Below are 24,276 nucleotides of genomic sequence, written 5' to 3'. Positions count from 1 at the left end.
AAAAGGCCTCACACTGCAACAAAGGTCAATTTAAGTGCCTAAGGCCGCATCTGATGGGTTGCTGGAGTCTTGGAATACTCCAGCAGGAAGGTGCACGCATACAAGTCCTTGATAGACGTGCTCAAGGCTTCACTGTGTCCCAGGGCCCTCGGAGAGAGGCCGCTGGACCTGCTTCCAAGGAAAAGCGAGCAGGGGTGGGACAGCACCGTAATTTTCCTCCCTCACTCATTCATTCTCCGATTCACTGGTTCCTGGAGGCGGTTCCCAGGGACGCGCGGAGGAAAGGCGGAGCGCGGGCGGCCCCCGCTGGGTGCGGTCGGGCGCCTGGGGCTGGGGGTGAGCCTGGCGGGCCAGGGGGCGCGGACGGCGGGCGCCCGGGAGGGGCGGGCTCGGCTGCCTGCGCCGGAAGTGAGTGGCGGGTGGCGGGTGGCGGGTGGCGGGTGGCGGGCGGGAGTCGGGGGAGCGAGCGGTCGGGCTCGAGTCGGTCAGCCCGGCGGCCGCCCAGCCCTCAGCCCCGCCTTCTGCGTCTCGGCCGGACGCGGCTGCATTCGGATCCGCCGCCGCTGGGCGCTGCGGCCGCCCCGCCCGCCGCGCGCTCCGCCCAGCCCCCGCCGCCGCTGCCAGGGCAGTCGGTCAGTCAGTCAGTCACGGAGCGCGCGGCGCGGGAGCTGCGGACCCTCGCGGCGTCTCCGGAGAAGGAGCGCCGCGCCTGGGGAGGAGGCGGCGGCGGCGGCGGCGGCTGGACGAGCGCGGGCTGCGGCTGCCCAGCCCGGGGCCGCCCCGGAGCCGGGCCCGCCGGAGGACCGAGCCGTTGCCACGGTGAGTGCTCAGCCTCGCTCTCGGGCCCGGCCGGGCGCGGGGCTGGGAAGCGTTGCCGTCGCTCCCGCCTCCATTTTCCCGGCGCCCGGCCCCGCCATCCGGGCGCGGTGCGGACGGCCGAGCCTGGGGCGGGGTCGCGGCCGCGGCCGCGGCCGAGGCCGGGGCCGGGGCTGGTCGGACCTTGCCCGGCAGGCGGCCGGCCGGTGTTTGGGGGTCGGCGGGGCCTGGGCTGTACCCTGCGCCCCTGGGGGCCGCGACGGAGGGAGACAATGAGATGCAGGGCCGCCTGGGGAGGGTGCGGTTGGGCTTCTCAGACCCGGCACCGGTGACTGGTGGCCCGGGACCGCGGGAAGGAAAGGACTATTCCCCCGACTAGCCACAGAAACCAGTGACTCGGTGTCTGGGGCTCCCCGGGTTTCAGTGCTCCCCATCTTTCGTAAATGAGTTCAGTGCAGAGATTTAGGAAGGCGGGGCACCTTCTGTGTCTTCTTTCTAATTAAGCAGGCTGAGTAATTGCTCCATTGCTTTTGAGCCCATCTCTTCTGCGTCTGTGTGCATTCCCGCCGGAAATCCAAACTGCAGTTCATGCTGGGGGGGAGGGGGGAGAAGGAAGGCAGTGTAATAGTATTAGGATGCCTTCGTTTTAAGACGGTTTGAAAGATGCGGCTTCTTATTCAGGCGGCGTCTTAGGGTGTCCCCGCGGTGTGAGCTGGAAACCGCGTAAGTCATTGCTTGTAAGCATGAAGACGTGGCTTAGTATGAAATAAGAGCTTTGGGGAAGGGTGTAAGCGTTACATCAAATGTGACCTGTTTGTGTGTATCTCATATATTCTGTGGGAAGGGCAATTGGGGAAATCTGAGCGAATTGAACGGTTCTTCACTTAGCCTCCAGATGAGGGTTGGTGTTGTCGGCAGCATTTGTCTTGGTGATGTGGAGAGCTGCCTCTGTGTGTGAAGTCCGCGGTAAAGGAACAGTAAAGGTAACCGGCTAGGGATGGGGCGTGATGGGGTTATTAAAAGGATGGTAGTGAGTCCGTAGGAATATTAAATTCAGCAAGTATTTATGGAATACCTACTATCTGTTAGGCAGGGTGGGGGCCATAAAGTGAACAAGAATGCAGCATATAGTGGTGGAAAGAGCTCTTTGAAGCCAGGGAAACCAGGGGCGCTGTAAGCACTGGAATTGGCTGGTAGTGTGACGTTGGATAAGCTGTTGAACTCTCAACAGTACGGTTCTCTATCGGTAAAATGGGAATAACTAAGACCACCTGCTTACCTCCCGAGATGGCTGTCAAAGGATTAAATGAGATAATGTATGCAAAATGCCTAGCACCTTGCAGGGCACCAAGGTGTTTTAACAAATGTTAATTCCTTTTCTCCCTAGCCTACTGCTCCCAAGATTTTCTTGGGGGAAGGTGGGAGAAGAAGTGAATGTAGGTAATTGTAATGCAATACATTATATAATAAAATGTTGAAGGAGAGGTGCAAAATGGGGAAGTGTAGAGGCGAGGGAATCATTCTAAATTGGGAGCACTGGGGGAAAATTCATGGAAGCTGTGGCATTTAAGTGGAACCTTTAAGGATGGGTAGGATTTCAGCTGATGTAGATGGGCAGGGTGAGGACATTCCTAGTAGAGGTGGAGGAATTGAGGAAGAGCAATGGGGGAAGGGCAAAATTAGAGACACGCAAAGGCTTTTTAGCTCTTGTTGAGTCTGACCTTCAAAGATTGTCTCTGTTATTTTGCTTTCTGTGTTGTGAATTTACCAGAAACCAGATTTAGTCTCTTCAAGTAAGTACAGAAATGTCTACAAAGCTCAATACATGATTTTTTGGATGAGACATTTTGTGGTATTTGGACTGCTTCTCTCTCCTGTTTGAATTTAATAAAGAATTATTTGTAGCTAGTTCCTTGTGATGAATAATAGTTCTATTTGGCAGAAAAGGCCTCTGATATGTCAGAGTCAGAGGTCTTACTAAGATTATATAGTGAGTAACTGGCTGAAAGATATGGAGTAGTGGGCACATATTGGGTGTGTCTCAAACTCTTGATCAGTATCGTTTGTTTTCACAAATATTTTAACACTTAATTTTCGGAAGAGGTTTTTAACCATTGTCTTTAACAAGAATTAAAATGGCTTTTCTTTTGGTTTTGCTACCTTTTGGTTCCCACTCCATGCATAATTATTTATTACATTAGCATGGTGGATGGCTATCACAATATTATTCACAGATTCTTGGACACACATTATAAAATCTCATGACTTTGCCTTGGTTCTGAAGTAGTTGAATGTCAACATTAGTATTGTTGATCTCAAACACTTATTTTAGGAAAATTAATATTAGCAAAACAAGATATGCGACCTCAAGCAAATCACTTTTCTTGGACTCTCAATTCCTTTACCTATAAAGTGAGAAATTTGGGTTAAATCACTGGTTTTCAATCTGTGTTTTACTGAACTCTAGAATTTTGAAGAGGACCTTCAGAGGTTCTCCAGATGTTTGAATTTGATTGCATTAAAATTGTGTTTTAAACCCAGAATAATAAAAAGCAACTACTTTTTGAGATGCACTGTTTTAAGTGCTTTACATGTATTGACTTATTTCATCCTTGCTATAATCCTATGATGTAGGTTCTGTAAATATGTGAAAAAACAGGCACAGACTACAGAGCTATAAAGAGGCAGAGCTGGGTTTGAAAGCAGGCAGCATAACTCTTAAGCTTGTGTTCTTAACTACATTCCTATATTGCCACCATAATAAAATAAATAACACACGCAATTTTTTTTATTGTGGTAAAATATACCACATAAAATTTACCATTTTAACCATTTTTAATTGTACAGTTCAGTGGTATTAAGTACATTCGCATAGTTGTGCACCCATCATCACTATCCATCTCTAGAACTTTTTCATCCTATCAAACTGAAACGCTACCCATTAAACATTAACTCCCCACCCCCTTTCCCTCTGGCCCCTTGTAACCACTTTTCTACTTTGTCTCTGTGATTTTGACTACTGTAGATACTTCATATAAATGGGATCATGCAGTATTTGTTTTTGTTTTGTATCTGGCTTATTTCAGTTAGCACAGTATCTTTTTTTTGAATATCAAATTTATTTTTATTTATTTTGGGGGGGCATAATTAAACCTTTTATTTTATTTTATTATTTTTTTAACATCTTTATTGGAGTATAATTGCTTTACAATGGTGTGTTAGTTTCTGCTTTATAACAAAGTGAATCAGCTATACATATACATATATCCCCATATCCCCTCCCTCTTGCGTCTCCCTCCCACCCTCCCTATCCCACCCCTCTAGGTGGTCACAGAGCACTGAGCTGATCTTTAAGGTTCGTCCATGTTGCAGCATGAATCAGAATTTCATTACTTTTTAAGGCTGAGTAATATTCCATTGTATGTATATACCACATTTTGTTTATTCATCTGTAGATGGACATTTGGTTGTTTCCACCTCTTCGCTGTTGTAATACTGCTCTGAACACTGGTGTACACATATCTACTCAGGTCCCTGCTTTCACTTCATTTGGGTATATACCCAGAAGTGGAATTGCTGGATCATACGGTAATTCTGTGTTGGATTTTTGAGGAACTGCCACACCGTTTTCTACAGCAGCTGCAGCATTTTACACTCCTGTCAGCACAAGGGTTTCAGTTTCTCCACATCCTCACCTCAACACTTGTCATTTTCTGTGTTTTTGATAATAGCCATCTTAATGAGTGTGAAGTGGTATCTCATTGTGATTTTGATTTGTATTTTTCTAATGATCAGTGATGTCGAGCATCTTTTCATGTACTTGTTGGCCATTTGTGTATCTTCTTTGTAGAAATGTCTATCCAAGTCCTTGCCAATTTTAAAAATCGGGTTGTTTTGCTATTGTTGCGTTGTAGCAATTCTTTATATACTCTAGATATTAATCTCAGATCCATGATTTACAAATATTTTCTCTTATTCTGTGGGTTGCCTTTTCACTCTGTTGATGGTGTCCTTTCATGTCTAAAAGTTTTTCATTTTAATGATGTTCACTTCGTCTATTTTTTCTTTTGTTGCCTGTGCTTTTGGTGTCCAAGAAATCATTGCCAAATCCAACGTCATGAAGCTTTTCCCCTGTGTTTTCTTCTAAGAGTTTTATAGTTTTAGCTATTATATTTAGCTCTTTGATCCATTTTGAGTTAATACTTGCATATGGTTTTAGATAAGGGTACAACTTCATCCTTTTGCTTGTGGATATCCAGTTTTTCCAGCACCATCTTTGAAAGAACTGTCCTTTCCCCGTTGAATGGTCTTGGCACCCTCGTGTACATATATATAAAATTTTCTCACATTGAAAACAGTAGTGCTGCATTGGTTACACCTGCTTAATTGGGGAGGGGGAAGCATTCCTTAGATAAAGCTTCTTTTACTATCTCTGATTATTTGTGAATTTTAAATGGGTAAGGAAGTAAGTTTTTTAAAAATTCAGTCCTGTGCATGCCTATTCATATAGAATTGTCTAAACAGTACATTACTATGGCATATAAACTGCGTTTGGTTAAATGACAGGCAAGACTCAAGCCCATTCCTTTGGGGGTATACTCATCCTGTGTAAGTCAATTTGTTTAGTAACAAATGAACATGTAACACTAAGTCCTGATATCATGTTACAGTATAGATGTTTTATAGCTCATTGCAAGTTTTAGGTTTTTCTTGTTTGCCTTGTAAGCAGTTTTTAGATACTGTTACTAACTCATTTTGAAAGAAAAAAATTCTTATTTAAAACATTTCTCAAATCAATTTAATTGAAGCATATCCTGGAACTGCAAAACAAACCATTAAAAGCTACTAAGAAAACAAAACAAACGCTGCTACCTACTTGCAACTACTTATCTGAGTGAAATAAAAACAAAATTTTGCAGAAATAAATGGGTTGCTTTGGTGTCAAGACTAACATCTCTAACCCTCATTTGTCTCTTTGAGTTTTTAATAAATTATATTTGAACATAAAATGGTATTAGCAGTGCTTTTGCAGTTATATATATTTGCCATGCTGCATAAGATTTCTTCTGGAAAAGTTTTGTTGTGAAATATTAGAAACCCCCCAGATTATATGATGTCTAAGCTTCATCCTATGCTCTTATCACTGTTATTTTAAGATACAGTATTTACCACACTTTGGGGCAGATGTCTTAAAATACATCACTCATAACTTATAAATTGACTTTTTAAAAAGTATATGTTCTGCTGTTCATAAAATGTATATTGTTACTCTGCTTTAGGCAGAGCTACGCATAATGGAGAAATCAAAGAAATAGGTATTCTCCCCTCCAAAATAGAGAGGATACTAGTTTAAGTGCAAGATACAAGAATCCGTAGAGAATGTAATTTAAGGGAGCAGAGTGTAAAAAGAAACAGAAGGGACTGGGGTTTGTTAGGCTTGGAAAAGAAGGGACAAGTCATCCCTTTACATGAGAAGAAAAGCAAGATTGCGTGGCCCATAATTGATGTCTTGTCATTTGTGTAGCACTAAAAATGTAAGCCCCCTGATGAAGAATGGTGAAATCTGGAGAAAATTAGAACTGTGAACATATTGAATAGGCCCAAATATTGTAGAATTACAATAGTAAGTACAGTTTTTTAATTGTACTTGAAAATTAAATGCTTTTTTTGAAATCAATTTTAGAATGATCTTACTAAGTTTGATATGTTTGAAGAAGAGTGTTAGCTAAGTCAGTACAGCAAAATAACTATCAATGTGACTTGAAAATACAATATATTCTTTATGTATCCCAGATTGTACGTGCCTCTATCCATGGTTCCAAGCATAGTTTATTTTCCCTAATTTTTCTAGTCAAAATTCTACTCATCCTTTGAGTCCCAGTTCCATTGCCACACACCTTTGTGAAGCTGTTTGATACTAAGTAGAATTCATTGCCGTCCTCTTCATTCCTCTAGACCTTACTTGATTTGCCCTATATTGTAAATAATTGTATACTGTCTTAAATCCCCGATTCTGGAGTATTGGGTCTAGTTTTACTCATCTGAAATGTCTCTCAGTCCCTTAAATATAATAGAAATGCAATAAAAACGATTTTAATGAGGACTTCCCTGGTGGCGCAGTGGTTAAGAATCTGCCTGCCAATGCAGGGGACACAGGTTCAAGCCCTGGTCCGGGAAGATCCCACATGCCGCGGAGCAACTAAGCCCGTGTGCCGCAACTACTGAGCCTGCGCTCTACAGCCCGTGAGCCACAACTACTGAGCCCGCGTGCCACAACTACTGAAAAGCACACTGCCTAGAGCCCATGCTCCGCAACAAGAGAAGCCACCACAATGAGAAGCCTGCATACTGCAACGAAGAGTAGCCCTTGCTCGCCGCAACTAGAGAAAGCCCACGTGCAGCAACGATGACCCAACATAGCCCTAAATAAATAAATAAATAAATAAATAAATAAAGGTTTTAATGAAAGCCATCATTTGAAGAATTCTTTATGGTTGGTGTTACATCTCCTGAAAGGATCCATAAAAATCTAATAATGTTTATTTTATTTATAAAGAAAATTCTTTCTCGCCTTATTTGGTTTATTTTATAATGTAACAAATGACTTTAGAGACTTGTGAAGGGAATCAGTGATCCTCTTTATCTGTGAATAGAGTTCTTTATAAATGTTAGTAATGGCTCAAAAACCTTTTTGTTTACCCTAAAGTTTTAAAATAAATATTTGTTTTTTAAAGCAAGCGTAATGAATACAGTGCATTATGTTTGAAAAATCTTGGTTGTACTGCTTAGTAATACAGAAATTCCAAAGTCTGGATCTTAAATTTGTTTATTTTGGTACTTGGTTTTAATGCTTGTCTTAGCTAAAAGGCAGCTCATGCAGGGACACGTACCCCAAAAGAATAACTGCCTCTTTGGCTGTACTTTCTAAATGGAGATACTCATTGTTTAATTTCTATCCATCAGTTATGCAGATTTGGCTAGCAAAGTTTGCCCTTTCTGTGCAAACCAATGTGAGGATTTGCATTTATATGTTTTTAATAAATGTATTCAAAATCCAGAGAAACTATGTATGGAAGGCATTTGAAGAGTTAGAAAATGGTTTCTCTGTTTTTAGAGTGTGCAGGTATGAGTATTCAAGATGACACACGTTGACTTCTTTTGAAATACAGTTATTTTCTTACTAAAAAAATGCTTCATTTACCTTTAAGGTACACATAGATTAACTATGTTTTTGTTTTTAAAAACAACTGCTAGGTAGCATACTGCTAACCGTCACTTATCACAGAAAGTCAGCAAATTTAGACTTTTTGTGTGTGTGTGTGTGTGAAAGATAAATGCTTAACTCATCTTTAAATTTGACAACTCTTTTAAAATACTTTGCCATGAGACAACCAATAAACCTGTTTTGTGTAAAATACTTATGGTCACTCCTCAACTACATCAGCAACATTCTGTATCACTTGGTGCTCTTTCTGCTTGAGCTTCTCTTTTGCTGCAGTAGTTGCATTTGAGGTTAAACCTTACTTCCCCTGCCCCAACTTTCTTTTGTTGAGGTCAAAGCAGCTGCTTCATGAAGGATTAGATAATGCAGTTTTTCCATAAAATATTGTTTCTGTTAAGGAAATCATTTACCGTAAGAATATGTCTTCCCTGGAACACCAGTCTCTTGTAGCAATTTACAAAAAGGTGCGTTCTTTATTTCATTTTTGAAAAAGATTCCAGCAAATACTATCACTCTTCCCTCCAAATATTTAGAGTCACTTAGTACCAGAATACTTAGACTACTTTACATATATGATGTGTGACTGTCTGACGGGTGGCCGTAATGAAGAGGCCAGTGTCGTTTTCTGTGTTAAGGATACACATGTATTATATTGTATATGGTACTTATATGGTACTTATATGGTACTTAAAATACATATGTGTATTAAGATAAAGATTAAATAGAACTCCTAATATGTTGTTCTTATACCCTAATGGATCATCACTCATACTTCCTGGGTTATAATCACCTCCATTTTGGAAATCGCTCTACAATCTTATTGAAGTACTGTTGGTAATAATGAACCTTTTATATTAAGTTCCATTTCATAGTATATAATATACTTGTATGAAGCCATCTTAAAAATAAAGCACTTGGGACAAGACATTCTGATTTTCTTACTAATTAGAAAGAAATGTTTGTGGAAGAAAAATAGATAAATTTCAACAAAGTGAGACCTTAATAAAATTTATTCTTTTTTTAAAAATTTATTTATTTATTTATTTTTGGCTGCATTGGGTCTTCGTTGCTGTGTGCGGGCTTTCTCTAGTTGCGGCGAGCAAGGGCTACTCTTCGTTGCGGTGTGCGGGCTTCTCATTGTGGTGGCTTCTCTTGTTGTGGAGCACGGGCTCTAGGCGAGCAGGCTTCAGTAGTTGTGGCACGCAGGCTTCAGTAGTTGTGGCACGCAGGCTTCAGTAGTTGTGGCACGTGGGCTCTAGAGTGCAGGCTCAGTAGTAGTGGCGCAGGGGCTTAGTTGCTCCGCCGCATATGGGATCTTCCCGGACCAGGGCTCTAACTCGTGTCCCCTGCATTGACAGGCGGATTCTTAACCACTGCACCATAGGGAAGCCCAATAAAATTTATTCTTTACCACAATTGAAGTTATTAGCTTATTTTAGAAGCTTCAGTTTGGATTTTACATTATGCTTTCAGGAATTAGGGTGAATTAAAAGTACCCATTTAAAATTTAATTTAGTAATTCAGTAGTGTTGATAGACATAATTTTTCCATGTCCATAGTGAGCATTTTTTTTCTCGAATCTCTAGCAAGATAGAAAACATTTCCATGACTCTACCCTTTATCTTTTCCTTTCTTCTCTACTTCTGCAACTGCAGCCACAGTTGCTTCATCACAGATACATTTTGCCTGTTCTAGAATTTTGTATTAGTTGAATCATATGTATGTGTTCCTTTGTCTCTGACTTCTTGCCCTCAGCATGATGTTTTTAGATCCATCCATGTTATTGCGTGTATCAGTAGTTTGTTTCTTTTTACTGTGGAGTAATATATGCAATTGTACGAATATTGAATGTACCATAGATTTGTTTATCCAGTTTCCTGTTGATGGGCACCTGGACTGTTTCCAATTTGGGACTACTGTGAAGAAAACTGCCATGAATATTTTTATACAAGTCTTTTTGTGGACAAATGTTTCTTTTCTTTTGGATAAAGGAGTGGAATTGCTAGATCATACATAGATGTTGCTCTTTTTAAAGACTTGTATTTGAAGAACAATATACACATGTATCATAAACGTACACTTCTACACCTGAATACTCCTGTGTAACCAGAACATAGATGAAAAAATTACCAGTGTGCCAGAAACCCTCCTCATATTTGCTTTTCTATACGACTGCCCTGTCATGGGTAGCCACTGCCTTGACTCCTAACTCTAATTTTGCTGTAAAGTTTTTTGGTTTGCTTGTTTCTTTAAAAATTTTTTTCTACTTTATAGAGGTATAATTTCCACATAATAAACTGCACGCATTAAAGGATACTGTTTGATAAGTTTTCATAACACCTGTGAAGCCATCACTGCAGTCAAGATAGGGAACATATTCATCAGCCCCCAGTTTCTTCACCTCCCTTTGCCAGACATGCTCCCCTCCACCTCTGTCTCCGTGCAACCTGTCACTGTAGATTAGTTTGAATTTTCTAGAATTTGATGTATGGAATCATACAGTGTTCCCTTTCAGTCATTCTCTCTCTCTAGTCTGGTTTATTTTTATGCAGAATAATGATTTTTTTTAACAAGTGTATACAAAACTCTTTATTTTAACATTTAAAAGAAAGAATCCCATGTTCTTTCCCACAGCTTTACCAGACTGAACCATCCGATAAGTTACATGCACACAGGGACTTGGCAGGTTATTGCACAGCTTTTCAACGGGTTGAGTCAGGACCAAGTGGCCACCTTCCCCACAGCTGGGCTCTGAATAATGATTCAGAGAATAATGATTATAGATTGATATAATAGAATAATGATTTTTAGATTGATCCATATTGTTGTTTGGATTAAGTTCCTTTTTATTACTGAATGGTATTACATTATGTGTATATGCCCCATTTTGTTTATCTGTTCACCTGTTGATAGCTATTTGGGCTGCTTTCATTTCTAGCTTTTTACTAATAAAGCCGCTGTGACATTTTGTACAAATGGAGACAGATATATGTACACATATATCTTCATGAATATGTTTTTATTTCTCTTGGATAAATACTATGAGGACATGCTGAGTTATATAGGGTACATGTATTTTTAATTTTTTAAGGAACTGGCAAACTTTTCCAAACCTGTATCATTTTATGTATCCAACAGCATTATATGACAATTTTAATTACTCTACATCCTAGCACTTGGTATCGTCAGTCGTTTTCATTCTAGCCACTGGAATGGATACATAGTGGTATCTCATTATGCTTTTAATTTGCATCTCCCTGATTACTAATAATGTTGAGCGAATTTTCATGTTCTTATTAGCCATTTGGGAAGTGACTGTGCAAGTCTTTTGCCCATTTAAAAAACTGGGTTGTTTTATCTTTTTTAATTTAGTTGTAGCAGTTCTTTATATATTCTAGGTACAAGTCCTTTATCAGATATATTTGTGAATGTTTTTTCTTAGTCTGTGGCTTCCCTGTTTATTTTTTAGTGGTGTCTTTCAGATAGCAGAAGTTTTGATATTGCACTTCATCAATATGATCAATATTTCCTTTTATGGTTAGTGAGTTCTTTGTCCTAATAAATCTTGGCCCACACTAAAGTTGCAAAGATATCTCCCTATGTTTTTTCCTAGGAGCATTATAATTTTAGCTTTCACATTTCAGTCTGTGATCCATTTTGTTTATGGTGTGATGTAGAGGTCGAACCCCACCCCCCATCCCATGTTTATACAGTATCTATTTGTTCCAGCATCATTTATTTAAAAAAAAAAAAAGTGCTTTCCATTTTTGTCAATTATATCTCAGTAAAGCTGAGGAAAACCCCCTTTCCTTTCCTCCTTTCCTACTTTGACATCTTCGTTGAAAATATTTGACAATAAGTGTGGGTCTGTTTCTGTACTCTCCATTCTGTTACATTGATGTAATTCTCTCTTCTTTTGCTAGAACTACATTGTCTTGATTACTTAGCCTTATAGTGAGTAAGAAGTCAAGGTAGAGGATATCCCCCAAGTTCTTTTCACAGATTGTTTTGACTATTTTAGGTCATTTGCCTTTCCATATAAATTTTAGAATTAGATATTGGGATATGTGTTATAATTAAATTGGATACCTAGTTCAATATGGGGAGTATTGGCTTATAACAATATAGTATCTTCCAATCCATTAACATGGTATATCTGTCCATTTATTTAGATCTCTAATTTCTCTCAGCAGTATTTTATATTTTTCACTTGGCATAGAATAAACACTGCTTGCTGTCCTATTTGTATCAGTTTTTTTTTTTTTTTTTTTTTACAGCCAAATCATACTTTACACAAGCTTATTTTTATAAGTAAAGGTTTGGTATAGAGAGTTTCCATTTGATAACCTTTATCTAATGCATAGATGAAGGGACCACCTGTTCTGATGTGACAGTGCTACAAGTAGAGGAGACTGAAACATATCTTTAGAAACATTAAAGCAGAAGCTTACAGCTTTATAGTTATTGGCATAATTCTTTTGACTTGTATGGTTGTGGATATTAATATTTAAAGAGACTTATCTTTATTAGCATAGCCTAGTATTTTTAGAATCAGAAGTAAAACAGAACCTTATCAGTTTAATTGGGGCATTAGTTCTTACCAGAGGAGTTTGCATTTTGTAGTTTGCCTTTTTCTTCCCCCTTCCATTAATAATACTGATGGAAATATGCAACTCTCAGAAATGTATAAAGAAGAAAATAAAACATAATCCTACCACCCGGAACTGATTACAGTTAAAATTTTTGGTATATTTGCTCGTGTGTGTGTGTGTGTGTGCACGTGCCTGTTTATATACCTCATTATAGTATGCATAATTTAGTTCTTCTTTCATATAAATGCTATATCACTAGCATTTTCCCATGCATTAAATGCTTTATGAATAATTTACAACATCTGCATTATAATCCAGGATGGACAATAAAACACACTTGAATTTACTCAGTTTTTCTTTTCTTGTGGGATATTTAGTTGCCTTTCCCCCTCCGTGTGTGTGTGTGTGTTTAATATTTGGCTTTAATGAGCATACTTGTTCACAATCTTTGTCCGTATTTTTAATGTCTTTCTAACATTGTTTTAAAGTCGGAAAAGTTTTAAACCGAAGTGTGAAATATGATAGACATCTACATACTCATCACCAGGAGTAATCATTGTTTATATTTTGCTTCAAATAATTTGTTGAAGGAGAAGTAACAGATAAAACAAAAATCCTCCCCAGATAACAATTTGTATTATTCTGGTGCATATTTTAGTGCATTTAACAAATGTGTGTCCATAACATTTTACTTATTACTGTCTGTGCTTTTGAATTTTATAGAAACAATAAATTATATCTTCTAAAATTTGCATATTTTACTCAACTGTGTGGTTTGAAATTATTAGTACTGGTTCTTGTAGATCCAGTTCATTCTTTTTATCAGAATAAGCCAGTTTTTCCATTCCTCTTTTGAGGAGGGTTAGTTAGGTAGATAGGATGCCACAGTGAACATCCTTTACGTTTCTCCCGGTGCTTGTATCTTACATGTTTGGGCACTTAGAAGTGGTATTGCAGGATCATAAGGTGCATGATCTCCAGAAGGCTCTCCAAAGCGGTGGGGAGTATATGTCCCGACCAGCAATGCTCTCATTGCTCCACATCCTCCCCACCCCCTGGTTTTTTGTTTTTGTTTTTTAATTTTATTTATTTATTTATTATTTATTTTTGGCTGTGTTGGGTCTTCGTTTCTATGTGAGGGCTTTCTCCAGTTGCGGCAAGCGGGGGCCACTCTTCATCGCGGTGCGCGGGCCTCTCACTATCGAGGCCTCTCTTGTTGCGGAGAACAGGCTCCAGACGCGCAGGCTCAGTAATTGTGGCTCACGGGCCCAGTTGCTCCGCGGCATGTGGGATCTTCCCAGACCAGGGCTCGAACCCGAGTCCCCTGCATTAGCAGGCAGACTCTCAACCACTGCACCACCAGGGAAGCCCCCCACCCCCTAGTTTTATCAGACTTACTGTTTTTGCCAACTTGGTGAGTACGAAATGGATAATATTTTTTTCTTTAGTATGTTTTTAGAAATATTGTTATTAGGATGGGAGCACAAGGTTCTGTAGCATATTCAGTGAAACTTTTTATCCTTGGAAATTGTATTCTTTCAAATATCCATTAAGAAATGTTTTCTAATCACACATTAAAACTTTTAAAGAGGTTTGAAAGCATTGTTGTTTATGTTTATTCACAGTGGGGTATAAGTGTTTTGTCTAAAGAAGTATTATCTGTCCTGGCTATAAGACTGATACTGGAGAATTGCCTAAAATGCATTAACTCTATGTTGTGACATCTGTGTAGATAATTTAGATGATTATTTGGCTAACAGAACCCTTGACTGATTTTACTTCTTGTGAGCTTTTTGGGGAAACATTTAATTTTTTAAATCATGTACAGTCAAGTAAAAATGTAATATCCAGTTGTAATTTTTTTCATTTCAACAACTGATGACTGCTTTTGACATAAGAGTAGAAATGATTTACTGTGGAAATTCTGAATGTATTATTCCTACAAAAGTTGTCTTCTCTAACCCTTTTCCCTACTGTGTGTGTATGTGTATAATAATAAACATTTCCAGTTTAAAATATTGTAACATGTAGGCACATTAATTTTAAAAGTAAAGAATATAAAAGATGTAAAAGTTCTGTTCTCTGTTGGAGATTGTAATAAAAACTGCCTGAAGGCAGGGACCATGTCTACCCTTTAAATAGCTGTATTCTCTGTGTTTTTCTGTACAGTGCCCGACTCATAGTAGTATTTCACTAAGTATTTGTTGGATGAACGATATTATTTCTTGCTAAGTAGTAATCTTAAGTGAAAAATAGCTGTACTTTTTTAGTACAGATAAACACAGACTTAATTCTGTGTGAACCTAGAATTCTGTCAGTATTTATTCTTAAATGGTAATATTTAAGCTTTGGTTTTTCTGGTCTTCTGAGTGAGAAGCATGCAAGTAATGGCAAAAAAGCGGTAGTTTTTATTATAAAGAAACTCAACTCTGGATCTATTTTTAACTGAAAAAGAAAGCTAACTTTTTAGCCTAAGAATTCACTTGGAGTCCCTCTGCATGATTTAGGTGTATTTTAGCCTGTGAACGTCCAGTTCTCTCGCCATGACTTCTGACTTGACTTCCTTATTGTCTCATCTCTCTGCTCCTGTATCTTTGCCCCTAGTCCTTGTGGGCACAAAGCTCTTTCCTTTATGAGCCAAGGGTCTCATAAATTTAGTGATTTTATTGACCATTTGGAGGTTTACAAGGGAGAAATCACATGCTGTGTAGCCTTTTACCATCTTACAGCCTCTGCACCCCATCTGTGGCTACTTTCCCCAGCCAGCTCTAAAGACCTGCCACCATTTTTTTTATCCTGTAGAGCTTTCTCAGAACTTTAGTCCCCCACTCTCAATGTATTTTCACAAGGAGTAGCACTATGTTGTGTTGTCTACTGCTGTGCAATGGATCACCCCAGAACTTAGTGGCTGAAGACAGCAACAATCATTTTATTATTATTTCGAATGGTTCTGGGGGTTGCCCAGGCTTAGATGGTCCTCACTGGGAATGTCTCATGCAGTTGCAGTCAGGGGCAACTGGAGCTGGATTCCTCACTTACCTGTCTGGTGGTTGAAGCTGGGACCTCAGCTGCGGCTGTGGGCTACTTTCTACACTTAGCCTCCTTCTGTGGCCTGGGCTTCCTCACAGCATAATGGTGGGTTCCAACAGCAGCTTTCCAAGAGAAACAGGAGGAGGAAGCTGTTAGCACTTTTGATGATCTAGTCCCCTAAGTCACTCAGCATCACTTCCTCCATAGTTCATAGGTCCTCCCCAGAGTCCAGGGAAGGGAACATAGACTTTACCTCTCAATAGGAAGAGTGTTAAGGCAGATTGTTGTGAGAAGAGCAAATGAGACTGGGGATATTGTTGCAGTCATTTGGAAACTATCATCTATCTTACTATATCAGGTAGGTTTACTGATCCCCAGCTGAAATTCTGATGAACAAAATTTCATCCACCTTCTTTTATCTGAAAAAATTTCGTTACAGATGATGAGGAAGTTATAGATACGTTCAAATGCCACTGCCTTTAAGAATGAAGGTTAAAAAGTAATCTTTAATCCTGCTGTCTCTGTTCTTTGGAGAATTTAAAATGTACAAATGTGTGGACTCCATCCTAGTCTCCCAATAATTAGAATGTACTGGACGGACCTCAGGCATATATTAAAAGCTTCATGACAACTTATTAGAGAGGCTTCAAGCCTTCTGCCTGTACTCCACGTGTATTTACCAGTGCCACACCACCTTCCTATGGACTCACTAACATTTTGAAACTTCCCTCCTCTCTTTCTATTCAAAGTATATGATATCAACAGAAAACAGTGGTAGTCTATACTAGAGTGCTAAATAGTGTGATATGACTAAGTAAAAACACGAAATTTAAAAGAACATACATGCTGTAGTCATCAGGGCAGTTTCATGAGAGTGAACTTAAATTGGATCTTGAAAAATAGATGGAGCTTAGATATGTTTTGTATTGATGGGAAACTCTTCTACTCAATTGGTTGTGAACATTATTTTTTTATTGAAGTATAGTTGATATGAACATTATCTTTAATCATTTAAACAGATATCTTGGAGATGGTCAAATGGATCATCTTGCTCTCAAATGTGAAGATTAAATGCAAGGGATCTCTTTTTGCTATAGTAGATATTTCTATTTTGCTTATCTGTTTCAGACATGGTTTAACAAAGTCAAAGGCATTCCTCCCTGTGACAGCCTCTGAAAGACTACTGTAGCAGTTTATCATTTTTTTCTATGCCCAAATTATTAAATCTGATTTTAAGTAAATCTGCCAATGGTGTTTAAACCCTTTTAAATGTTTTCATCAACCACCTTCTCAAATAGAGAAGTAAAGAAAGCTGGACCACAGTGAAAATAGGAAGCCCTCAGTAGATGTTACCTATACGCCAGACACTGTAGTCTTTAATGTAGATTATTTCATGTATGCTTCACCATAAGGATGTGGGATGATTTTACAAATGAGGAAACAGGTTTAGGAAGATGTAAAAGGACTAATACAAGTTCATGGAGCTATTCAATATTCAAATCAGGTAATCTAATAACTGGAGAGCCCCAGCTCTTAACCAAATCAAGAAGTTCATTTTCTTCATCTGGGAATGCATATGAAACAGTGATGGAAGAAAGGACACCACTTAGCCATCTGTGGAATGACAAATTGCAACCAAGAATGTCTTCTTTTTTGTATATTGTGGATATGGCTCCAGTCATGTGAACCTTTTAGCTATGATCAAAAACAGTGCACCAAACTTAACACTACCTGACCATTATTAGATTTGGCCAATGTGGTGAGATGAGAATCACTGATATTTTGAAACCTACCCCCCCCTTTTTTTTTAAATTAATTTATTTATTTATGGCTGTGTTGGGTCTTCGTTTCTGTGCGAGGGATTTCTCTAGTTGCGGCAAGTGGGGGCCACTCTTCATCGCAGTGCGCAGGCCTCTCACTATCGCGGCCTCTCTTGTTGCGGAGCACAGGCACCAGACGCGCAGGCTCAGTAATTGTGGCTCACGGGCCTAGTTGCTCCGCGGCATGTGGGATCTTCCCAGACCAGGGCTCGAACCCGAGTCCCCTGCATTGGCAGGCAGATTCTCAACCACTGCGCCACCAGGGAAGCCCCCCCTTTTTTTTTAACCCCACATGCTGTTTAGCCAAAACTTATAATGGTTAGGCATTGTTACTGGTTTCTTTAAGGTTGTAGGAAGATTAGTGAAGTTATTGGGTTTTATTTTTATTTTTTAAAAATTTAAATTAATTTTAATAAAATTTAAATTTTCTGTTTAAATTTTATTGAGAGGTTAATAAAGAACAGGTAAGTGTTTTTTTATTTTATTTACTTTTTAAAATAATTAATTAATTTTATTTTTGGCTGCGTTGGGTGTTTGTTGCTGCGTGCAGGCTTCCTCTAGTTGTGGCAAGGGGGGGCTGTTCTTCGTTGCTGTACGCGGGCTTCTCATTGCGGTGGCTTCTCTTGTTGCGGAGCACAGGCTCTAGGTGCGCGGGCTTCAGTAGTTGTGGCACATGGGCTCAGTAGTTGTGGCTCGCAGGCTCTAGAGTGCAGGCTCAGTAGTTGTGGCACACGGGCTTAGTTGCTCTGCGGCGTGTGGGATCTTCCCGGACCAGGGCTCGAACCCGTGTCCCTGCATTGGCAGGCGGATTCTTAACCACTGTGCCACCAGGGAAGTCCCAGGTAAATGTTTTTAATCTTTCCTCTCTCTGAGACTTTCTTTGAACTTCAGTTTCCTCATTATAAAAAGATGGAAGTGATACCACCTGCTTTCCTGCTTTTTCAAACTAGAGCAGTGTACTCCCAGACTCCCCTAGGTGTGTCTGTGCAAGTGCACACAGGGTTAGGGATTCAGAGGGGTTGGGCATGCAGAACCATAGAATAAATGTCACCATTATCCTGGAGCTCTAAATTTATTTTATGATAGGCAGTTGTAAACACTTTTTCTATTTTAACTTATAGAGCAGAATGTAAAATTAATATGAAATTTTAAGATAGTTGAATTCAAAATAAATTTTAGGTGTACAGCAAGCCCACTCCAGGGATATTGCTCATTCTGTCACTGGCAGCCACTTTTCATACTTCTTGGAATCCATATTTTGTTGTGCAGTAAGTCAAATTTAATTCTTTCTTGTAATCATGACCATTTCTACTGTTCAGACAAATGAATAGATTCTGGGAGGTAAAACCGAAACCCATAAAAACCCTAAAAGTATTAAATTATTAGAAGTCAAGCACCCTGAACAAGTTCTAGACTTCTGCTGAGACTTCATTTGTGTTGGGAATTCGGGTTGCAGAGAAGGTGGAAAAGCAAGCTCCCTCAAGCCTCTCCCTCCCCTTAAGCAGTATGCCTAAAGAGTAACTGGAAAAGAAGTGCTTTTCCTCTGGAATTAAGACTGGAGAGAGAAGACTGATAAATTTGAAGGGATTTAGAGTGAAGTCAGTAATTAAATAATAGAACTTCAATCAAGAATAGGTTGAGAATGGTAGGGAGAGGCCTTTGGATTTAACTAGTTCTTTTTTTTTTTCCCAGACTAAAGAAATGAGGCCTAAGGATTTAAATGATTTAGCCCATAGTTTCTGCTAGTTAGTGGCAGAATAAGAATTTCCAGTTTCCTGACTCCTTATCCCAGCTGGCTTAGGCTAGGAACATCTTGCAGACTTTCCTTAAACGGACCAGCCTTTCAGTGTTATTAGATAATAAAGGTTTCTGCTCTTACTAATTCATATTTAGGGCATAAAAATGAAAGATTTACTTACTTGAGTTTTCTTGTTAGCCAGAATTTGTGTTAAAATGTTAGAGGATGTTTATTTAGCATCTATTGTTTAAACATACCACAAACTTGTTCTGAAAATTTCAGTTAACTATAGACTCTCTCCTCTTTACCCAAAACAAATCTTGACCATCAGTCTTATTTATTTCCATTTTTGGCTGGTTAATGTCAGGAATAATGAGCCGTCTCTGGTTGTTTTTCTGACTCCTGCCACAATAAAATACTAAGATATGCAAAGATGGAGGCAGAACTACTGTATGTGGGATTTACTAGTAAAGTGATTTCTCCCCAACCTTGAGTTTCTATTCAGAATTCTCATTAATTCTAAACATTTGTTTTAGCAACTGTATAAATTTTGGATTTTCATATGCAGGAATTTGGATTAGCTCCTTTGAAGGATACTGAGAAAGGGAAATAATGGAACAGAATGAGGAGAATCTAAAGCCATGGTATGTATAGCAGGTTGCAGAACAGGATTACAGAATTTTAGAATGGAACCTTGGAAAGGAGAGAAAGGGATATAAAGGAGGTTGAGAGAAGAGATACATTGTGATAAATGTATTGATAAACTTCCTTATACTTTTAATTGAATAAACTATTTGCTTAAGACTAGTTTGAGTTAGGTTTCTGTCACGTGCAGAAACCCTTACTAATACTCATTTAATTTTTTTTTTAATTTATTTTTGGCTGCGTTGGGTCTTCGTTGCTGTGCGCGGGCTTTTCTCTAGTTGTGGCGAGCGGGGGCTACTCTTCCTTGCCGTGCGTGAGCTTCTCACTGCAGTGGCTTCTCTTGTTGAGGAGCATGGGCTCTAGGTGCGCGGGTGTCAGTAGTTGCGGCACAGGGGCCCTAGAGCGCGTGGGCTTCAGTAGTTGTGGCTCGAGGGCTCTAGGGTGCAGGCTCAGTAGTTGTGGCGCATGGGCTTAGTTGCTCTGCGGCACGTGGGATCTTCCCGGACCAGGGCTCGAACCCGTGTCCCCTGCACTGGCAAGCGGATTCTTAACCACTGCACCACCAGGGAAGTCCCTCATTTGTTAATTTTTATAAGAGAGTCATATAACACAGCTGTTGAATCAGATCATATAATATAAAACTATTCTGCTGAAACTAAAATGCATTGTAGAATTTTCTTTTCTAAACCATTCCTCTATTATAGAGAAATTAATTTTAAATGTGTTGGTTCCTTTAAGTTAGTATTTTTGAGAGCCGGATAAATAAGCCTTTTTTTTTTTTTTTTTAAGAAATGCACCTTTAGCTTTGAGTCATCTTAAATTAGATGTCATCTTAAATTTTAAGTCATCGAAAATTAGAAATATTTAACAAAAAAAGTTGAAATTCAGATGAAGAATTGATTCTTCGGTAGTTGCTCTGGGGTGAAAAATGAGAACCATATGGTCTCTTTCTAGAAGCCTACAACCTAGTTGGGTGTGGAGGGTGATAAGGCAAGTGCACAAATAACCACCACACAATACAAAGCTGATTAGTGATAAATGCCATAGAGAGGTACAAAGTTCATGGGCCTCTCAGAGGAAGTAGTACCTAATTCTTCTTTTGTTTAGCACAGTGTTTAAACTTTTTTTTTTAGTTTTCTTTAAATTAAGATATACATACATAACATTCACATTTTTAAAGTGTAAATTTCAGTGGGTTTTAATATTCACAGGTTGTGCAACTTCACCACTATCTAATTCCAGAATAAACTTTTTAAAAAATTCAAATATTTTTAGCTATGATATGCCCTCTAGTTCTCAGGCTCCACCACTCCCTACTGGTTTACATCTGGCTGCCTCTGGTCTTTATATTGGCCACCTGATTCCTGAAGGCATTTAAGTTTGCCTCCAGGCTTGAGGAGTTGTTTCTCTAGTTTCCTTTGCCGTGGAAGCAAATGCCAGCATTACCCTGGGGTTGCAGGTGTGGGGAATACTGGCTGCTGTCTTGCTGAGCATCCTTTTCCCCACCTCTATCCCTTTTCCCACTCTACCCTCTGACTCCTCCAAGAATGGTCCCCACCGCTGCTGCAGCCTTTTGAGAGGGATGACTTCTATTGCCTTCGAGAGGGCTTCCTTGGAATAAAATCCAAACTGCTTTTCTTGGCTTACAAATCCTTACATGATCTGGCTTTTTCTTCTCATCAGACTAAGCTTTCTGTTCCATGACATAGCAAACTTGTACCCTCTGCCTGGAATGCTTTTCTCTCTGATCTTTGCATGTCTGATTCTGTTTTGTCATTCATATCTCATTTTAAATATCACTACTCAGAAAGGTCTTTCCTGGTCATTGAATCTAAAGCGACTACTTGCTCACTTTCCACACAACCCTAATTTATTTATCACCACAGTTGTCATGGGTCTGACTTTGTTGCTGTTGTTAATAATTTTCTCTCTTCACTAAAATGTAAGTTCAATGTTAGTGGGTCCCTTGTTTGTCACATGTATAACTGCATCCTGAGCTTCTAGAGCAGTGTTTGGCACATAGCATGTGCTTAATACATTTATTTGTTGAATAAATGGTTGCTTTGAACTATGGCTCCTGCACTGGTTCATCTGCCAGTATGATTCCATTTCTGTCTTACAGAAATTTGCCAGAAATCTCAGGTCCTTTGATGCCTTTGCCGTCTCCAGCTCTCACTGCCTTTATGAGTTAATTCCCTTTTGTAATTGTTTACTGTCATTTCAATGGAATGAAGTGTATTCTGTCTGTCTTTTGACAGGTTGAGATGTTTTAGTCAGGTTGAAAACATGAACAACAGCCAAGTTAGGAAAGCCTGGCTTGTTTTTTTTGACAATACTAAGTAGTTTTGGTTGATTGAAGGGTAGAAAATAAGGTTGAGAATTTAGGTTGAGGCCATGTCAGAGAGGGTCTGAAATCATTTGATGAAGAGTTTGTACTTAATTCAGAATGTCCTGGGGAACCCTTGTGGGGTGTTTGAGCAGAATCATGACTTGAAAAGAGTTTTTAAGGAAGATTGGTCTGACAGTGATGTAGTAAAGAAGAGAGGTCAGTTAGGAAGTTACTAGAATAATCTGAGGACGATTCATTGTGAATCTGAACCAAGATAGTGGTCAACAAAATGAAAAGGAGGGCAGGGAGTTAGAAAAATATTTGAGCCTCCTGGTGCTGACACTGATAAATTTCTCAGTGATAATTACAGTTCAGCAATGTGACTTTTTTTTAGATGGATTGGTTGATTGTATGGGGAACTGTATTGAATATCTTCTGTCAGTAATGTGTTATAAATGTCTTTCTTAGAATTTTTACATTTATGAGAGAGATGAAACAGAAAGCAGACATCTCAGCTTTGTTGAGTCGGGGATATTTGGTCAACTCTGGCACTTCATATCTCTGGATGTTGGCAAGAGGTCAGGGAATATGTTAATGAATAATGCAGGGTGGTACAAGTGTTTCACTGTTTAACTCCCTTTGTTCTCACTAAATGTAACAAAATTTTAAAAATCAAAACATCTTTTAAAAATCCCATCTTAAAGTCTGTATTTAGCTTTAGCCTTATTATTTGATTAAATAGTAGTCTTTGATTTAGAACTGAACTCTGATTTCTTCCTGACCTACTTGTGATGTTAACCAACTTTTTTTTTTCACTTATTTACTTTATTTTTACATCTGAAGTTTGGAAATGATTGTCTTTTGCCTCTGAAAGAATTATCTGATGAGTAATTATTTTTCTAAGATGTTAAGCTTTTATTTCCGTTAAGTAAAACTAATTTTATGATGACCAAACTAACCTTAAAAAGTTAACTGAGTAAACCAGGCAAATGCAATTTAGGAATGATAACACATGATACATAATGAAAACCATATGTTGGAGAAATATGCAAGTGTTTTTTAGGGTTGTTAGGTTAAACTGCATTATTTTATTTGGTAAAAATGTTTTCAACCTATGTTTTTTTCTTTAAGTTTATTTTTGAATTTTTAAAAATTCACGCTCTGTTTTCCTAACTAAACTACAACTTCCTGAGGGTAGAGACTGTTCTTTCTTTTCTTTATCTCCCCTGCCTCCCTTCTCTCTCTTCCTTAATTTATTTTGATATAATTTTAGACTTACAAAAAAGTTGTAAGAAGAGTACAAACAACTCCCATATTCCTTTTACCTAGATTCACCTATTGTTTACATTTTGCCTACTTATCATTACTCTCTCCCTATATACATATTTACACACACACACACTCACACACACACATTTTTTTCTGAGCCAGTTAAGGATAAGTTGCAGACATTATGCCCCTTTATGCCTAAATTCTTTAGTGTATGTTTCCTAAGAATAAAGATATTCTCTTATATAGCAGCAGTACAATTATCAAAATCAGGAAACGTTTCATTGATACAGTACTATGATCTAATCTATAATCCATAGTCAAATTTTGTCAGTTGTCCCAATATTGTCCTTTATAGATTTGTTTATACACTTAACATTTTTTCTCTGGGTCCAGGATCCCGTCCCAGTATCAAACACTGCATTTAGTCGTCCTGTCTCTTTAGGTTTCCCTTAATCTGGAACATATCTTCAGCCTTTCTTTGTGCTCTTGGCCATTACATTTTTGAAAACTACAGGCCAATTATTTTATAAAATGGCTCTTATGATTGATTTAGTAACGAATTTTTGTCAGGAATACCACAAAATGATAATGTGTCTTCTCAGTGCATCATTACAGGAAGCATAAGGTTTGCCCCAATATTGATGTTGTTAAGTTTGATAACTTGGTTAAGGCAGTGTCCCTCCAATAATTTGTGGGGCGATACTTTGAGAATATGTAAATGTCGTATCAAATATTCACCCACTAGTTTTAGCATCTATTGATGGTTCTTGCCTGAATCAGTTGTTATTGCAGTGGTTGCAGTGGTGATCTTC

At 38.9% G+C, this 24,276-nt stretch overlaps 1 protein-coding gene across 1 annotated transcript in view; it reads left to right on the top strand.

The window, feature by feature from the left end:
- Positions 1-759: 759 nt before the first annotated feature.
- Positions 760-24,276, top strand: part of RAPH1 (Ras association (RalGDS/AF-6) and pleckstrin homology domains 1) — a 90,599-nt gene continuing 67,082 nt past the window's right edge. Inside the window, exon 1 of the mRNA XM_061186668.1 lies at positions 760-819. The gene's annotated coding sequence lies outside the window, so the exon portion shown is untranslated. The remainder of the gene's footprint in view (positions 820-24,276) is intronic.

The sequence above is a fragment of the Eubalaena glacialis genome, chromosome 1 (assembly GCF_028564815.1).
Source record: "Eubalaena glacialis isolate mEubGla1 chromosome 1, mEubGla1.1.hap2.+ XY, whole genome shotgun sequence".
In the NCBI taxonomy this organism is placed as follows: domain Eukaryota; kingdom Metazoa; phylum Chordata; class Mammalia; order Artiodactyla; family Balaenidae; genus Eubalaena; species Eubalaena glacialis.
Note: the sequence above shows the minus strand (reverse complement) of the source record. Positions and strands in the feature narration are given on the sequence as shown.